Source organism: Sebastes fasciatus, chromosome 14 (genome assembly GCF_043250625.1).
Source record: "Sebastes fasciatus isolate fSebFas1 chromosome 14, fSebFas1.pri, whole genome shotgun sequence".
NCBI classification, from domain to species: domain Eukaryota; kingdom Metazoa; phylum Chordata; class Actinopteri; order Perciformes; family Sebastidae; genus Sebastes; species Sebastes fasciatus.
The window spans coordinates 32,666,905-32,683,771 of record NC_133808.1 but is presented as its reverse complement, the minus strand read 5'-3'; the positions used below and the strand labels follow the sequence as shown (position 1 = coordinate 32,683,771).

The 16,867-nt window shown below is 39.4% G+C and overlaps 1 pseudogene; it reads left to right on the top strand.

Annotated features, from left to right (window-relative positions):
- The first annotated feature begins 1,385 nt into the window (after window positions 1-1,385).
- On the top strand, window positions 1,386-12,387 carry LOC141782045 (C-type mannose receptor 2-like; annotated as a pseudogene).
- Window positions 12,388-16,867: the final 4,480 nt, after the last annotated feature.

The following is a 16,867-nucleotide window of genomic DNA, read 5'->3' as shown; positions in this document are numbered from 1 at the left end:
TGATGACGACAGGACGTAGGTGATGACGACAGGACGTAGGTGATGACAACAGGACGTAGGTGATGACAACAGGACGTAGATGATGACAACAGGACGTAGATGATGACAACAGGACGTAGGTGATGACAACAGGATGTAGGTGATGACGACAGGACGTAGGTGATGACAACAGGACGTAGATGATGACGACAGGACGTAGGTGATGACAACAGGACGTAGATGATGACAACAGGACGTAGATGATGACAACAGGACGTAGGTGATGACAACAGGACGTAGGTGATGACAACAGGACGTAGGTGATGACAACAGGACGTAGGTGATGACAACAGGACGTAGATGATGACAACAGGACGTAGATGATGACAACAGGACGTAGGTGATGACAACAGGACGTAGGTGATGACAACAGGACGTAGATGATGACAACAGGACGTAGATGATGACAACAGGACGTAGATGATGACAACAGGACGTAGATGATGACAACAGGACGTAGGTGATGACAACAGGATGTAGGTGGAAATGACAGGTCTACAACATTTGCCTCTGAGATGTAGTAGAGAAGAAGTATATAGCAGCAGAAAATGGAAATACTCAAGTAAAGTACAAGTAAGTCAAAGCTGCATTTATGTAGCCTACTTGAGTAAATACATATTATATGATATAACAGATATAATATAACTCCCACAGGATTTGTTGAGACTGTGGTGGGTTGATCTTGGATCCTGTAGTGGGGTCTTGGGGCATGCTTTTTTATAAATCTTGCACATTTTGTTAAATTCATCAATCTGGTGCACTTTGAGAGCAAAGTTAAGAGGCTAGATCTATGAAGAACTTTGTGAACCCCTTGCACTAAGAACAGTCCATCCAGGTTCAAGGTAACGCCGGAGGCAGGGTCCCGTCCTTCCCCGCAGGGAGGGAGGGGACAGCGAGCACTCCACGGCCTCGGGAGGCGGCGAGGTCCAGGCGAGTGTTGCTGCATGCCACCTTCATCCCGGCCCTTTCAAAGCCTCCCTAGAGCTGGTCGTGGTTCACCGCCACAGAGGAAACGCACCCAGACATTGAGATGTGTGAAAATATTTCCGGTTCATTATGAAGCTGATCTAGAAACACATTAGCTCTTACAGCCTAATAAACAATGCTCTCTGTGTACTTTGTTGTCATCATGACAATTTCTATTATTAGGCTTATTAAGTGAGACAGTAAGCTATCATATTGTTTAATTATGTATTAGAAGTAGGCTATCATAACAAAAGAACTATAACACTGGAGGCTATTGTTAAAGGTGTGGCTGTAGTATCTTGTCATTGTTTTCATATTTCAAATGTTTCAGCAGTCTGGTCAACTATAAAAAGAGTGGAGATTTTTATCTGTGACAGACATCAGCTTGATCTTCCTCTCTGTCGGTCACCACCTCAGACAAAGGTAATATTTCACCTGTTATATTCTATTATCAGAACTTCATCTGTTGTTATTTTGTGTCATCAAGATTTATTTTTAATAATTTATCTCGTGTTCACAGTTCAAACAAAATGTATTCATAGAGGACATTTTATATTATATTATATGAGAAAACTTTGACATTTTAAATATTAGTTTAATGCTGTTGATACATCTATCGAATATATCAAATATGCTATACCTATTATCTATTATACTACACGTTACTACTGTAGTAGTATACCATATTATATTGTATTATATTTCATATCCCGTACTATATCATAATTTAACATTCATAGTATGTTAACATGTTACAGTTTTATGCTCATTACGTTTCGTTCACCCGCAGCTAGTGAAGCGCCCCATGACCAACTCTTTCTTATCTTAAATACATTATTGTAGAATTAGCAATAATTTTGTTTTGGGTTTGAAGAATTCAGTTAACGATAGTTTAATACTGAAACAAGCCAAAACTAAAATCCTCTCATATATGAGGCTGTAACTAGCAGGATATTTTTGATATTTGATAAATTGTTTAAGTTGTTAATTGCAATTATTTCTTTGGACTCTCGTTCATGCAGTATATTGACTTTGTGTTTCCACAGATGGCATCCGGTTTTCAGATTGCTTTGTTGCTCTGTTTGGCCAGCGGGCTGCTGACTGCAGAAAGTGTAAGTAAAAAATTACACAAATATTATTTTTTAAAAACCCTATACTGTATATGTGTTGCACATGCAACCCGGTCTCATACCCAACACGTCACGTACCGCAGCCCGGTCAGTTGCCCTCACCGCCTGACACCGACGCACCGGGGAACCCTTTAGCGTCTGTATGTGAAGCACCAGGCTTTCAACTAAATCCGATGTAAACCCATCCGCGTCGTTATTAGACGGTCAGTGCAACTGATGTAGTTCAAATCGCGAGAAAGTCCGCGTAGGGCGGGGAAGATGGATGGACGGGTCAAACGAACAAAGGACTTTCACCCAGGAGACCGTTGTTCATGTCTTGTGTGAAACCAAGTCAAACGTTGTGGTATTTTACTCTAGTTTTGTTATGTAACTTCCGGACTTTACTTACGCTAGTAACATAACAAGCGTCGTGATTTCACATAACAGACATACGTATTTTAACCCAAACCAAGATCTTTTCATAAGCCTAACCAAGGACTTTTGTTGCTTAAACCTAATCAAGTCATTTTGCTGCTTAGTAAACCTACGTTAGAAATTAATTTTGAAAGGACACTGTATGTATGTAATGAGCTGAAACTTGACACAGCGTCCCTGAGTCCAAAACTGAGGTTAGAGGGGTACCTAGAGCGTCATAGTTTGAAGGACAGGGCCACTGACCAAGCGTCGGTATTTGACAAGTTGGGAGTGAGAATGTGTTGCACATGCAGGATGTAGTATAATGCAGGGGTTTCCCAGCCTGGAGGACTATGACAGTGATTACATAATTTTACTAATAGTTATAGTTGCTATGGTAATGTAATTAGAAGGCTCGTGTAAACTTTAAAAATATTGTGACTGATTCAAGAACGTCTTTTTGTGATCACAGTGTTGTGAAGAAAAGAAACCCTGTTGCGCAGGTCAGTACAGTATCTCTGACTTGTTGGATTGCTCTCATTGTATTTTGCTTGTTTGTTCATATAGAGTCTAACTTTCTCTCCTTTCCATCATGGCGGTTGTTTTGTAGCTTGCCCTCCTGGTTGGACTCAGTTAGGCCATCGCTGTTTCATGTTCCACATCAGGGGAAAGGCTTGGCACGAAGCAGAGGTACATAATCATATCATAAGAAATGTTTGTTGCTAAAAGGATATTAGTGGTGGAAGAAGTAATAAGATATTACGGTGGTGACTTTTACAAATGTTCCCACTTACCTATGGAACTCTCATATTAATGATGTTTCTTATTGTCTCAATCAGCGTGACTGCCTGAGCATGGATGGGAATCTGGCTTCGGTCCACTCAGAGAAGGAACATGACTTTCTCAGAGACTACGTCTACAGAGTGTCCTATTCGTACAGACTTATCTGGCTAGGAGGCCATGATGCAGTGAAGGTGAGACTTTTATCATCACAGGATGAGATGTCGTTTGTCTCTCGAGCTGTTGAGAAAATGTATTTTGAAGAAAGAAAAGACAAACGGAAAAAAGGTCAATTCAAATAAAACAGTAGAAAACAAGGAAGATTTTCTACACAGAAAATGTAACAGGGTTATTCAGTGTTCACCAAATGAAAGTTAAGACCTTTTGATTACCACAGAGAATGAGATTTAATATCTTTATCACGGCCACACCAGTCGGGACAATAGGGCTGACAAATACTTTTTAAAGTACATGAATTTATTGAGCTCTTCCCAGTTGTATATAACAATACTTCCTAGTAATATAACTAATCAATTAATGTGACCTGGACCCAGATCAGTTTCATAAACTTGGGAGGTGTATAACGTCTCCTGACAGCCTGCAGTCCCATAAACAAACAAAACAGAGAAAATATTCAAGACCTTTGCACGTTAAATTTATGATGAATATATATGAAGAATAATCTTAAAGTTAGACCTGTTGTGGAAGGTTTGTTTGAATGCCAAACAACCATCAAAATGCCAGATTCTTTAGTGGAGTTTGGATTTCTAAGTAAAAACTTTTAATTTCACTTTGACTTTGACTGATCTTCCTCCTCCAGGAGGGCCTCTGGATGTGGGCTGATGGATCCAAGTTTGACTACACACGCTGGGCTACAGGTGTGCCTAATAACCTGAGAGAAGAGGACTGTCTGGAGATGAACTATGCAGGTAAAAAAAACATTTTAAACCTTGTCTTCTAAATAATACTGATGATGCAAAAAAATAAACAAAGTCTAAACTCATAGCTGGTCGCATGCTGCAGTCTGAAAGATAAAAAGTTAGACATTAAATGTAAAGTAATCATTGGTTGGAAACTCTCTCTACAGGAACCTACTGGAACGACAGGAAGTGTACTGCAATACGTCCTTACGTGTGCTCCAAAGACTTGCCTTGTTGTGACCGCAACCACTGAGGCCTTCCACCGTCATGATGTCGTCTCACTACAGCTCAATTATAATCTCAATTATTGATTCACTTTCAGTTTGATCAGCAAACACAAGTCGCTCTCTTCATGATTCATTCTCACTTTGTTTATTATCTGACGAGTTATGAAAACAGTTTTAAAATTAGAAGGAAACTGACTCACTGACCTGGAGTTTATCCTGGACAACTGATGATGGTGATTGAAAAGGGATCAAACATTGACGTCTGTAAACACAAAAGAGAATCAGCTCAAAATGTTTCTACTATGGTCAGTTCAGAAACGTATAAATATAAGTCAAACACTTCAGTTTATATATGTGAATATACCTGTAGTTTATACAGACAAAAATAAATCAGTAATTGGACTTTTATCTAGTAAATAAGACAAAATTAAATACAGATGATATTTAAATACTAAAAACACCTTTTCCATTTTAGTTATCTGAATATTGTCTGTTAGTTAACAGCTTCACACAATGAGTTCCCGCTGAATTGATAAAAATATTAAAACTTAAATGCACTTATTTGCTTTCTCTCTGAGAGTTAGATGTTCAGATCGATACCACTCTTTAGTCTGTACGCTGAATATGAAGCCACGTCGAATAGACCGTTAGCTTAGCTTAGCATAAAGACTGGAAACAGCCAGCTAAAAGGTCCAAATCCACCTACCGGACATGAGTGGTGACGATCTTCTCATCCAAAATGTTGAACAAGTCCTTTAACCAAAACTGAGGTAAATAGAAAATTAAAGTCCATATTTTGTCATAACTTTCTGTGATACAAGAGGAGAATGAACAACTGTAACAACACTTATCGATTTCTTGGGTTTTTACTTTCAAAATGTTTAAAACTTGTGTGATTTTCTCTCTATTGAGCCGATTTCCTTTATTATATAATCAACTAAGCATTCAAAAATAAAAGACATTCCGTCAAACACAGCGTCTGGTTCTGATTTATTCACTTTTGTTTTCCAAAGTGACAAATAATATTATTTTGTGAGCAAGAGTTAAGTTATTAATAATAATAATTTGAATGTTAATGATATAAATGAAGCTTCAAACTATTCGGTGCAGCCCTACTTCGTCACATCTTCTTGATGATTACTATCAGCTGAGCATGTTGTCTTGCTCGTCTCCGATACATCGTCTGTTTTTCTTTTTGTCCCTGTCAAATTTGTGTCCATTATGTAAACCTACAGACTGTCTGAATGAACACCATTGCTGTAGCCAATTTGTTTACTTTAATTACGCATCACATTTTCATCACACCCGTCGTGCCACACTCTTTGAGAACCACTGGTGTAAATGCTGCGAATCTGTCACCAAGTTGGTGAAGACGTATCTTCATTTGCTTGTGTTGTTTCTATTTGCATGTTTTCTTAATTAGCAGGGCGTTGAGCTCCCAGGGCCACTTTGGTATGAGGATATGTTGTCTTGTGTCAGCCTGTCACGCAAAGTTAATGATATAAATTTGGCTTTCACAAGTTTCAACACACACCCAAACACAGTATGTACAATATTTAGTTTTAATAACACTAATTATAAGATCAACTGTCATGTGAATGCAATCTTGGCAACTGCAAATGGAAAATCTGTTAAAGGAATAGTCTGGGAAATATACGCTGACATGTTTTTTTCAACATGTTGAGTTACAGTAGATGAGAAGTTTGATACAACTCTCATATCAGTCCGTTAAAACAGCCCATTCTCATTCACAGAGAGCCAAATACCGAGGCTTTGTCACGGCCGTCGGCATTCGGTGCCGCCGCACAAGGCACCCTTTACTGCAGGTATGAAACACACCAGGCGTTCCATTAACTATAATGTAAACCCATCCGGTGCAACAGTAAACGCTCCGAGAAGAGACGGCAGGAGTGACTGTGGTGACGTAGTTTTAGGAGTAAATAGACACACACCGGGTGGGCTGGAGGGGAGCTGGATGGGTCCAACAAACACAAGACTTTCATCCAGGAGAACGCTTTTCTGTCCATGCGTTAAGTTTCACTTTCACGTTTCAATCAGCTGTTTGTTCATGTCCCGCATTCACAATGTTCAGTGTCATTTTCACTGTACAAACAGCAGTCTTAATCCCAATCATGTAGTTCTTTCCTGAACCTAACTATAGTGATTTTGTTGCCGGTATGTGACAGGTTGGGATGAGAATGTGTTGGTTAAACATGAAGCTGGAGCATCGACTGCCTGAGTCAATCCCCCGGTAAAACCACAACTTGTTGTTTCTGCACTTCAGTTTTTGAACATATCAAACAAACGACATATAACATGTTAATCGGTGAGCTATAGACGTGCTGGTAGTTGTTAACCAAAATTACAGGTGTGAAACCTCCCCCAGACCTGGTCCGGACCAAACAGCCAAACCTTGGTCCGACCAAAGGAGGTGGTCTCGATTTTGGATGATTTCTTGTGTGAAAACATTTTTTTGGACTGTTCTGATCAATTACAGCAGTGGTTGTCAAAGTGTGTTGCATGACAGGTGGGGCGGGCGTGAGTGGGGGGGGAAATGTGATGCAGAATTAATGTTTTGACGTTAGATTCTTTTTCACGGCGGAACAGTAAACATATTGGCAATAGCAATGGTGTTCATTCAGACAGAGGTTTACAGAATGGACAGATATAGGGACAAAAAGAAAAAAGAACGATGCTTCGGAGACAAACAAGACAACGTGCTTAGCTGACGGTAATCAAAGAAAATATGACAAATAACTATCGCAGTGCGATGAGTTCTCAGGACCACCGTACAAGTGATTCTGATGTAGCTTTGCAGATACTTGTTTTTGGGTGTGTCTCGAAACCTTTTAAAACCAAACTAACCACCCAACTATGGATTCAACCAGTCACACCTGTTTTATGTGTTGATAGTTTCTATAATTAAGTTTGAGTGACAGGCTAGCACAAGAGAACATGTCCTCATACCAAAGTGGCAATTATACATTGGCCCTGAGAGCTCAATGCACTGCAAATTAAGAAAGCACATGCAAGTAAATCAGGGATGCAAACACATATATGGTGAAAAAAGAGAGTTACCTGAAGTTGAAAAAAAACTATGCAAAATAGTAAGGTCATATAACCATGTGACAAAGGCCTGTGCTATATGCTTGAATAAACAGGAAATTCCACAAGTATCTGGAGCATCCAGCCAGCGGAAAAAAGTAGCCAGCTAGGGGGGTCGGGGGGGCATGGCCCCTTGGTGAAACATTTTGGCCATAAAAGTCCAAATTTGGTTCCTCTGGCACATTCTAATGCCAATATTCCATCATATTTATCTGATCTTAATTAGTGCATATTTTAATGAGTTTCCCTGCCTGATTGTAAACATGTAGCAAATTGTTATAAAGAGAAACAAAGTCTGTAAAAAGCTATTGATATTTAATTCATTCATTTATTCCTGAATGATCAGAATGTTTGTGATTTAGAATCATTAGACCTTATTTATTTTCTATTTAATATATCCTCGCAACAACGTAGTCGGGGATATGTAGCGCTCCGCGTGTCCGTCCGTTCATTTGTGTGTCACACTTTCGTTTCCGGAGCCGAAATCGGAAAACTGTTTAACGTAGGAACTTCAAATTTGGTATGATGGTTGACAGTGTGGTCTAGTTGTGCCTTTTGGGGGTTAGAAGTCCAGGGTGCCCAAAATATTTGAAATTTATTTGACTTCAATTTTGTTTCCGGAGTAGAACTCAAAAACTATTTCATTAAAGAACAGCATGTATTATCTAACAAAATATTCTGCTTCAATCCATATCTGTTGGAGAAAACGACGTAGGTGATGACGACATAACGTAGGTATAACGACAGAACATATGTGGCTGCTACAGGACGTAGGGGATGATGACAGGATGTAGATGGTGACGACAGACAGGATGTAGATGGTGATGACAACAGAAGGCAAGTGACGACGAGGGAATGTAGCTGTGACGACAGGACATATGTTAGTGGGACATAGGTAATAATGACGGGACGTATGTGATGACCACACGATGTAGGTAATAACGATGGGACGTATGTGGTGACTACAGGAAGTAGGTGAAGACGATGGGACGTAGGTGATGAGGACAACAACATTTGCCTCTGAGATGTAGTAGAGAAGAAGTATATAGCAGCAGAAAATAGAAATAGTCAAGTAAAGTACAAGTAAGTCAAAGCTGCATTTATGTAGCCTACTTGAGTAAATACATATTATATGATATAACAGATATAATATAACTCCCACAGGATTTGTTGAGACTGTGGTGGGTTGATCTTGGATCCTCTAGTGGGGTCTTGGGGCATGCTTTTTTATAAATCTTGTACATTTTGTTAAATTCATCAATCTGGTGCACTTTGAGAGCAAAGTTAAGAGGCTAGATCTATGAAGAACTTTGTGAACCCCTTGCACTAAGAACAGTCCATCCAGGTTCAAGGTAACGCCGGAGGCAGGGTCCCGTCCTTCCCCGCAGGGAGGGAGGGGACAGCGAGCACTCCACGGCCTCGGGAGGCGGCGAGGTCCAGGCGAGTGTTGCTGCATGCCACCTTCATCCCGGCCCTTTCAAAGCCTCCCTAGAGCTGGTCGTGGTTCACCGCCACAGAGGAAACGCACCCAGACATTGAGATGTGTGAAAATATTTCCGGTTCATTATGAAGCTGATCTAGAAACACATTAGCTCTTACAGTGTAATTATAAGGTCCCTGTGTACTTTGTTCACATGAGGACACTGATTAGCCAATTAAGTGAGACGGTAAGCTATCATATGGTTTAATTATACATTATACGTAGGCTATTAAATAATGAATTATAATAATGGAGGCTGTTAGTAAAGGTGTGGCTGCAGTATCTTGACATTCTGAGGTATTCAGCAGTCTGATCAACTATAAAAAGATTGATCATTCTTATCTGTGACAGACATCAGCTTGATCTTCCTCTCGGTGTCGGTCACCACCTCAGACCAAAGTAATATTTCACCTGTTATATTCTATAAAATTATAGAAGAATTAGCAATTCTTTTGTTTTAGGTTTAAAGTATTCAGTTAATCATAGTTTAATACTGAAACAAGCAAAACTAGCAGGATATTTTCATTTGATAAATTGTTTAAGTTGTTAATTGCAATAATTTTTTTGGACTCTCATTCATGCAGTATATTGACTTTGTGTTTCCACAGATGGCATCCGGTTTTCAGATTGCTTTGTTGCTGTGTTTGGCCAGCGGGCTGCTGACTGCAGAAGCTGTATATGGAGCTGGATGATCTCCATACAGGAGACCGGTGTACCCGCATCATGTGAATCCACATCATACGGTGTGTTATTTTACCATACTTTTGTTAGGCAACTTCCGGACTTTACTAACGCTAGTAACGTAACAAGCGTTGTGATTTTACGCCACAAATACTTATTTTAACCCAAATCACGATCTTTTCCTAAGCCTAACTAAGGACTTTTGTTGCGTAAATAAACCTAAAAACAAATAAACCTACGTTGGAAGTTTCATTTGAAAAGACACTGTATGTATGTAACGAGCGAAAACTTGACACAGCGTCCCTGAGTCCAAAACTGAGGTTAGAGGGGTACCTAGAGCGTCCCAGTTTGAAGGACAGGGCCACTGACCAAGCGTCGGTATTTGACAAGGTGGGAGTGAGAATGTGTTGCACATGCAGGATGTAGTATAATGCAGGGGTTTCCCAGCCTGGAGGACTATGACAGCGATTAAATACTTTTACTAATATGAATGTCTATTTAAGCTATGTGCAGACTGTGAGCTGAACCATTAGATCATGATTTCAAAATAACAACTATGATATTTACGCAGTGCTATAGTACTGTAATTAGACTGCTCTTGTAAACTTTAAAAATATTGTGACTGATTCAAGAACGTCTTTTTGTGATCACAGTCTTCTGGAGCACAGAAACCCTGTTGCCAAGGTCAGTACAGTATCTCTGACTTGTTGGATTGCTCTCATTGTATTTTGCTTGGTTGTTTATATAGAGTCTAACTTTCTCTCCTTTCCATCATGGCGGTTGTTTTGTAGTTTGCCCTGCTGGTTGGACTCAGTTTGGCCATCGCTGTTTCTACTACCAGGACAACACAAAGACTTGGGACGAGGCAGAGGTACAGCAGCTCTATTTATCATAAGAAATGTCTGTTGCTACAAGGATACCAGTGGTGGAAGAAGTACTCAGATGGTTAACTTCAGTAAAACTACTAAAACCACACTGGAAAAATACTCTGTTACAGTAAAAGTCCTGCATTGAAAATGTTCCTTTTGTAAAAGTACGTCAGTATAACCAGTAAAATATACTTTGGTAGTACTAAGACTGTGACTGTTGTACTATTATATATTCTATCAATAGATTATTATCATTCATGCATTAATGTAAAAGCAGGATTTTACTGTCGTAGTTGGTTGAGCTGGAGCTCATTTTGAACTATTAACTAATGATTATTTTCATTATGGATTAATATGCTGATTATTTTCTCCATTAATCGATTGATTGTTTTTTAAAAATAGTGAGAAATGGCGTCACAATTACCCAGAGCCCAAAGTGACACCTTCACAATGTTTCTTTAGTCGAACTAACAGTCCAAACCTCAACAATATTACTAATACATTAACATTATTAACATTATTAAACCTGGAAACATCCAATGGTTTTACATGAAACATTACTTCAACCATCAAAATACTTTCGCATCAACTTTGTGTCATTGGATTGATTGATTAAATTGTTTCTGTACTTATATAAACTGTCGGGGAGTTTAATTTCGCTGTCAGATAAATCTATAGAAGTTGAAGTAGAAAATGGCATGAAAAGGAAAATACTCAAGTAAAGTACAAGTACCTCAAATTCATACTTGAGTAAATATACAGAGTTATATTCCACCACTGCAGAATAAACATAGTAATATTTCCAATAAACTGATTATTTTGTTGGTGACTTTCACAAATGTTCCTACTTATCTATGAAACTCTCGTACTAATGAAGTTTCTTATTGTCTCAATCAGAAAAGCTGCGTGGACGTCGGTGGACATCTGGCTTCGATCCACTCGGATGAAGAACATGACTTTGTCAGAGACTACATGAAAAGAGTGACCAATAAGCACAAACGTGTCTGGATTGGAGGTCACGACGCAGTGAAGGTGAGACTTTTATCATCACAGGATGTGATGTCTTAAAGAAAGTACAATTGAAGTGACTCATTCTGTTACAGGATGATTAGGCTATACCATGTTAATAGTTAGAACACATTACAATTTCATATAAAATGGAACTACAGGGCAAACAACAGCATTGTTTTGCATTTTGTGTCTTTTGAATAAAAGGCTACTTTTTCAGTCATATAATTTCATCATTCAAGTTTTGTTCAAATTATTGTTATAATATCGAATCGTGTCGAGATCATGAACCCAATATCGTGTATCGTATCGTGGGCTGAGTGAATCGTCACACCCCTACTAAACACCCATCATCATTTTTCAATGGAGTTTGGATTTCAAAGTAAAAACAACTTTTAATATCACTTTGACTTTAACCGATCTTCCTCCTCCAGGAGGGCTGGTGGATGTGGGCTGATGGATCCAAGTTCGACTAACCACGCTGGGCTACAAATGAGCCTAACAACAAGGATGGAAATGAGCACTGCCTGGAGATGAACTTTAGAGGTAAAAAACAAACAAACATTTAAACCTTGTCTTTTAAATAATACTGATGATACAACAACAAATAAACAACAACTGTAAACTCATAGCTGGTCGCATGCTGCAGTCTGAATGATAAAAAGTTAGACATTAATGTAAAGTAATCATTGGTTGGAAACTCTCTCTACAGACAACTTCTGGAACGACCAGGAGTGTACCGACACACGTGTGTACATGTGTTCCCAAGACTTGCCTTGTTGTGACTAGTCCCGCCACAGCCACTGAGGCCACCCGTCATGATGTCGTCTCACTACAGCTCAATTATAATCTCAATTATTGATTCACTTTCAGTTTGATCAGCAAACACAAGTCGCTCTCTGCATGATTCATTCTCACTTTGTTTATTATCTGACGAGTTATGAAAACAGTTTTAAAATTAGAAGGAAACTGACTCACTGACCTGGAGTTTATCCTGGACAACTGATGATGGTGATTGAAAAGGGATCAAACATTGACGTCTGTAAACACAAAAGAGAATCAGCTCAAAATGTTTCTACTATGGTCAGTTCAGAAACGTATAAATATAAGTCAAACACTTCAGTTATATATGTGAATATACCTGTAGTTTATACAGACAAAAATAAATCAGTAATTGGACTTTTATCTAGTAAATAAGACAAAATTAAATACAGATGATATTTAAATACTAAAAACACCTTTTCCATTTTAGTTATCTGAATATTGTCCGTTAGTTAACAGCTTCACACAATGAGTTCCCGCTGAATTGATAAAAATATTAAAACTTAAATGCACTCATTTGCTTTCTCTCTGAGAGTTAGATGTTCAGATCGATACCACTCTTTAGTCTGTACGCTGAATATGAAGCTACGTCGAATAGACCGTTAGCTTAGCTTAGCATAAAGACTGGAAACAGCCAGCTAAAAGGTCCAAATCCACCTACCGGACATGAGTGGTGACGATCTTCTCATCCAAAATGTTGAACAAGTCCTTTAACCAAAACTGAGGTAAATAGAAAATTAAAGTCCATATTTTGTCATAACTTTCTGTGATACAAGAGGAGAATGAACAACTGTAACAACACTTATCGATTTCTTGGGTTTTTACTTTCAAAATGTTTAAAACTTGTGTGATTTTCTCTCTATTGAGCCGATTTCCTTTATTATATAATCAACTAAGCATTCAAAAATAAAAGACATTCCGTCAAACACAGCGTCTGGTTCTGATTTATTCACTTTTGTTCTCTAAAAGGGACAAATAATTATTTTTTGTGACAGTTTATTCAGTTTTCTTAAATAATATAATAAATATATTAATCCAAAATAAAAAATAATACTATATATGTATATATATACATATATATACATATATATATGTATATATATAAACCCTTTCTCGATCAACAGATGGAAAAAGCTCAATTGCCAAAATCAAAGCCACAAGTAGCAATGAGCGGGTTTCAGGCTTCTCGCCAGATAATCAGTCATTAACACTGATTCACCAGATGTTGTAAGATAAGAGTTAAGATCAGATATTCCTTTATTAGTCCCACAGTGGGGAAATGTGCAGTGTACAGCAGCAAAGGGGATAGTGCAGAAAACAAGAAGCATCGGCTAACACAGTAAAAAAAAGAGCTAAACAAACTGAAACAAAATATGAACAATTAACTATAAGGAAATATAAAAATAGGAGCAGTATATACAGTACTGACAATAAACAAACGTGCTGATGGTTTAATTTCCCTTTCCCTTTACACATACAGCACTCTTACCTTACCAGAATCGTAACAATACTTAGCGTGCTAGCACCTAGAGATTAGCATAATTCATAATTAATTTAAATGGTAACTGCTATCATGAACTGTAATTTAAAAACAGTAAAGTCCTGCTAAATGTTAAACTAACATAGACCAAGCCCAGCAGTTCATGTGGTGCTTTTTATGTTCTGTAACTAGCATGAAAGCCATCTGGAGTTAGGGTTAGAGTTAGAGGTAGGGTTAGAGTTAGAGGTAGGGTTAGAGTTAGAGGTAGGGTTAGGGTTAGAGGTAGGGTTAGAGGTAGGGTTAGAGTTAGAGTTAGGGTTAGGGTTAGAGGTAGGGTTAGGATTAGAGTTAGAGTTAGGGTTAGGGTTAGAGTTAGGGTTAGGATTAGAGTTAGAGGTAGGGTTAGGGTTAGGGTTAGAGGTAGGGTTAGGGTTAGGGTTAGAGGTAGGGTTAGGGTTAGAGTTAGAGTTAGAGTTAGAGGTAGGGTTAGAGTTAGAGTTAGGGGTAGGGTTAGAGGTAGGGTTAGAGTTAGAGGTAGGGTTAGAGTTAGAGGTAGGGTTAGGATTAGAGTTAGAGTTAGGGTTAGGGTTAGAGTTAGGGTTAGGATTAGAGTTAGAGGTAGGGTTAGGGTTAGGGTTAGAGGTAGGGTTAGGGTTAGGGTTAGAGGTAGGGTTAGGGTTAGAGTTAGAGTTAGAGTTAGAGGTAGGGTTAGAGTTAGAGTTAGGGGTAGGGTTAGAGGTAGGGTTAGGGTTAGGGTTAGAGGTAGGGTTAGGGTTAGAGTTAGAGGTAGGGTTAGGGTTAGAGTTAGAGGTAGGGTTAGAGTTAGAGGTAGGGTTAGGATTAGAGTTAGAGTTAGGGTTAGGGTTAGAGGTAGGGTTAGGGTTAGAGTTAGAGGTAGGGTTAGAGTTAGAGGTAGGGTTAGGATTAGAGTTAGAGTTAGGGTTAGGGTTAGAGTTAGGGTTAGGATTAGAGTTAGAGGTAGGGTTAGGGTTAGGGTTAGAGGTAGGGTTAGGGTTAGGGTTAGAGGTAGGGTTAGGGTTAGAGTTAGAGTTAGAGTTAGAGGTAGGGTTAGAGTTAGAGTTAGGGGTAGGGTTAGAGGTAGGGTTAGGGTTAGGGTTAGAGGTAGGGTTAGGGTTAGAGTTAGAGGTAGGGTTAGGGTTAGAGTTAGAGTTAGAGTTAGAGGTAGGGTTAGAGGTAGGGTTAGGGTTAGAGTTAGAGTTAGGGTTAGAGGTAGGGTTAGGGTTAGAGGTAGGGTTAGGGTTAGAGTTAGAGGTAGGGTTAGGATTAGAGTTAGAGTTAGGGTTAGGGTTAGAGTTAAGGTTAGGGTTAGGGTTAGAGTTAGAGGTAGGGTTAGGGTTAGGGTTAGAGGTAGGGTTAGGGTTAGAGTTAGAGTTAGAGTTAGGGTTAGGATTAGAGTTAGAGGTAGGGTTAGGGTTAGGGTTAGAGGTAGGGTTAGGGTTAGGATTAGAGTTAGAGTTAGGGTTAGGGTTAGAGGTAGGGTTAGGGTTAGGATTAGAGTTAGAGTTAGAGTTAGGGTTAGGATTAGAGTTAGAGGTAGGGTTAGGGTTAGGGTTAGAGGTAGGGTTAGGGTTAGAGTTAGAGTTAGAGTTAGGGTTAGGATTAGAGTTAGAGGTAGGGTTAGGGTTAGGGTTAGAGGTAGGGTTAGGGTTAGGATTAGAGTTAGAGTTAGGGTTAGGGTTAGAGGTAGGGTTAGGGTTAGGGTTAGAGTTAAGGTTAGGGTTAGGGTTAGAGTTAGGGTTAGGATTAGAGTTAGAGTTAGGGTTAGGGTTAGAGTTAAGGTTAGGGTTAGGGTTAGAGTTAGAGGTAGGGTTAGGGTTAGAGGTAGGGTTAGGGTTAGAGTTAGAGGTAGGGTTAGGATTAGAGTTAAAGTTAGGGTTAGAGTTAAAGTTAGGGTTAGAGTTAGAGGTAGGGTTAGGGTTAGAGTTAGAGGTAGGGTTAGGGTTAGAGTTAGAGTTAGGGTTAGAGTTAGGGTTAGGATTAGAGTTAGAGTTAGGGTTAGGATTAGAGTTAGAGTTAGAGTTAGGGTTAGGATTAGAGTTAGAGGTAGGGTTAGGGTTAGGGTTAGAGTTAGAGTTAGAGTTAGGGTTAGGATTAGAGTTAGAGGTAGGGTTAGGGTTAGGGTTAGAGGTAGGGTTAGGGTTAGGATTAGAGTTAGAGTTAGGGTTAGGGTTAGAGGTAGGGTTAGGGTTAGGGTTAGAGTTAAGGTTAGGGTTAGGGTTAGAGTTAGGGTTAGGGTTAGAGGTAGGGTTAGGGTTAGAGTTAAGGTTAGGGTTAGGGTTAGGGTTAGAGTTAGAGTTAGGGTTAGGGTTAGGGTTAGAGTTAGGGTTAGGGTTAGAGGTAGGGTTAGGGTTAGAGTTAAGGTGAGGGTTAGAGGTAGGGTTAGGGTTAGAGTTAAGGTTAGGGTTAGGGTTAGGGTTAGAGTTAGGGTTAGGGTTAGAGGTAGGGTTAGGGTTAGAGTTAAGGTTAGGGTTAGGGTTAGGGTTAGAGTTAGAGTTAGGGTTAGGGTTAGGGTTAGAGTTAGAGTTAGGGTTAGGATTAGAGTTAGAGTTAGAGTTAGGGTTAGGATTGTGCTGTGCTGTCATTCTACTGCTACACTGGCTATGGAAACGAGCCGACGACGATGGACGCGGCTGGGTGTGTATTAACTGGATTTGCGGTATTTTTCCGGCGGTAAAGTTATAAGTTAGTCTGGTTCCAGCTGTCCTGGCAGAGCAGAGCGGCTCCTGCAGGCTCCTGCAGGCGGCCCGCTGCTGCTGTTGACTCCATGGAGGTGAAGGAAAGTTCGGTTGGAATGCAATCCAGCTTTTTTTGGGTACTCGATCCTGTAGGATTCACAGTTCCTTACATAATAAAACCCATTTTGGAATGGTATAATAGAGAACGTGCCTCCTTGCCTCTCAAATATTATCTCACTAACCAAGTGAGAGAAGTAACGTTGAAATTAAT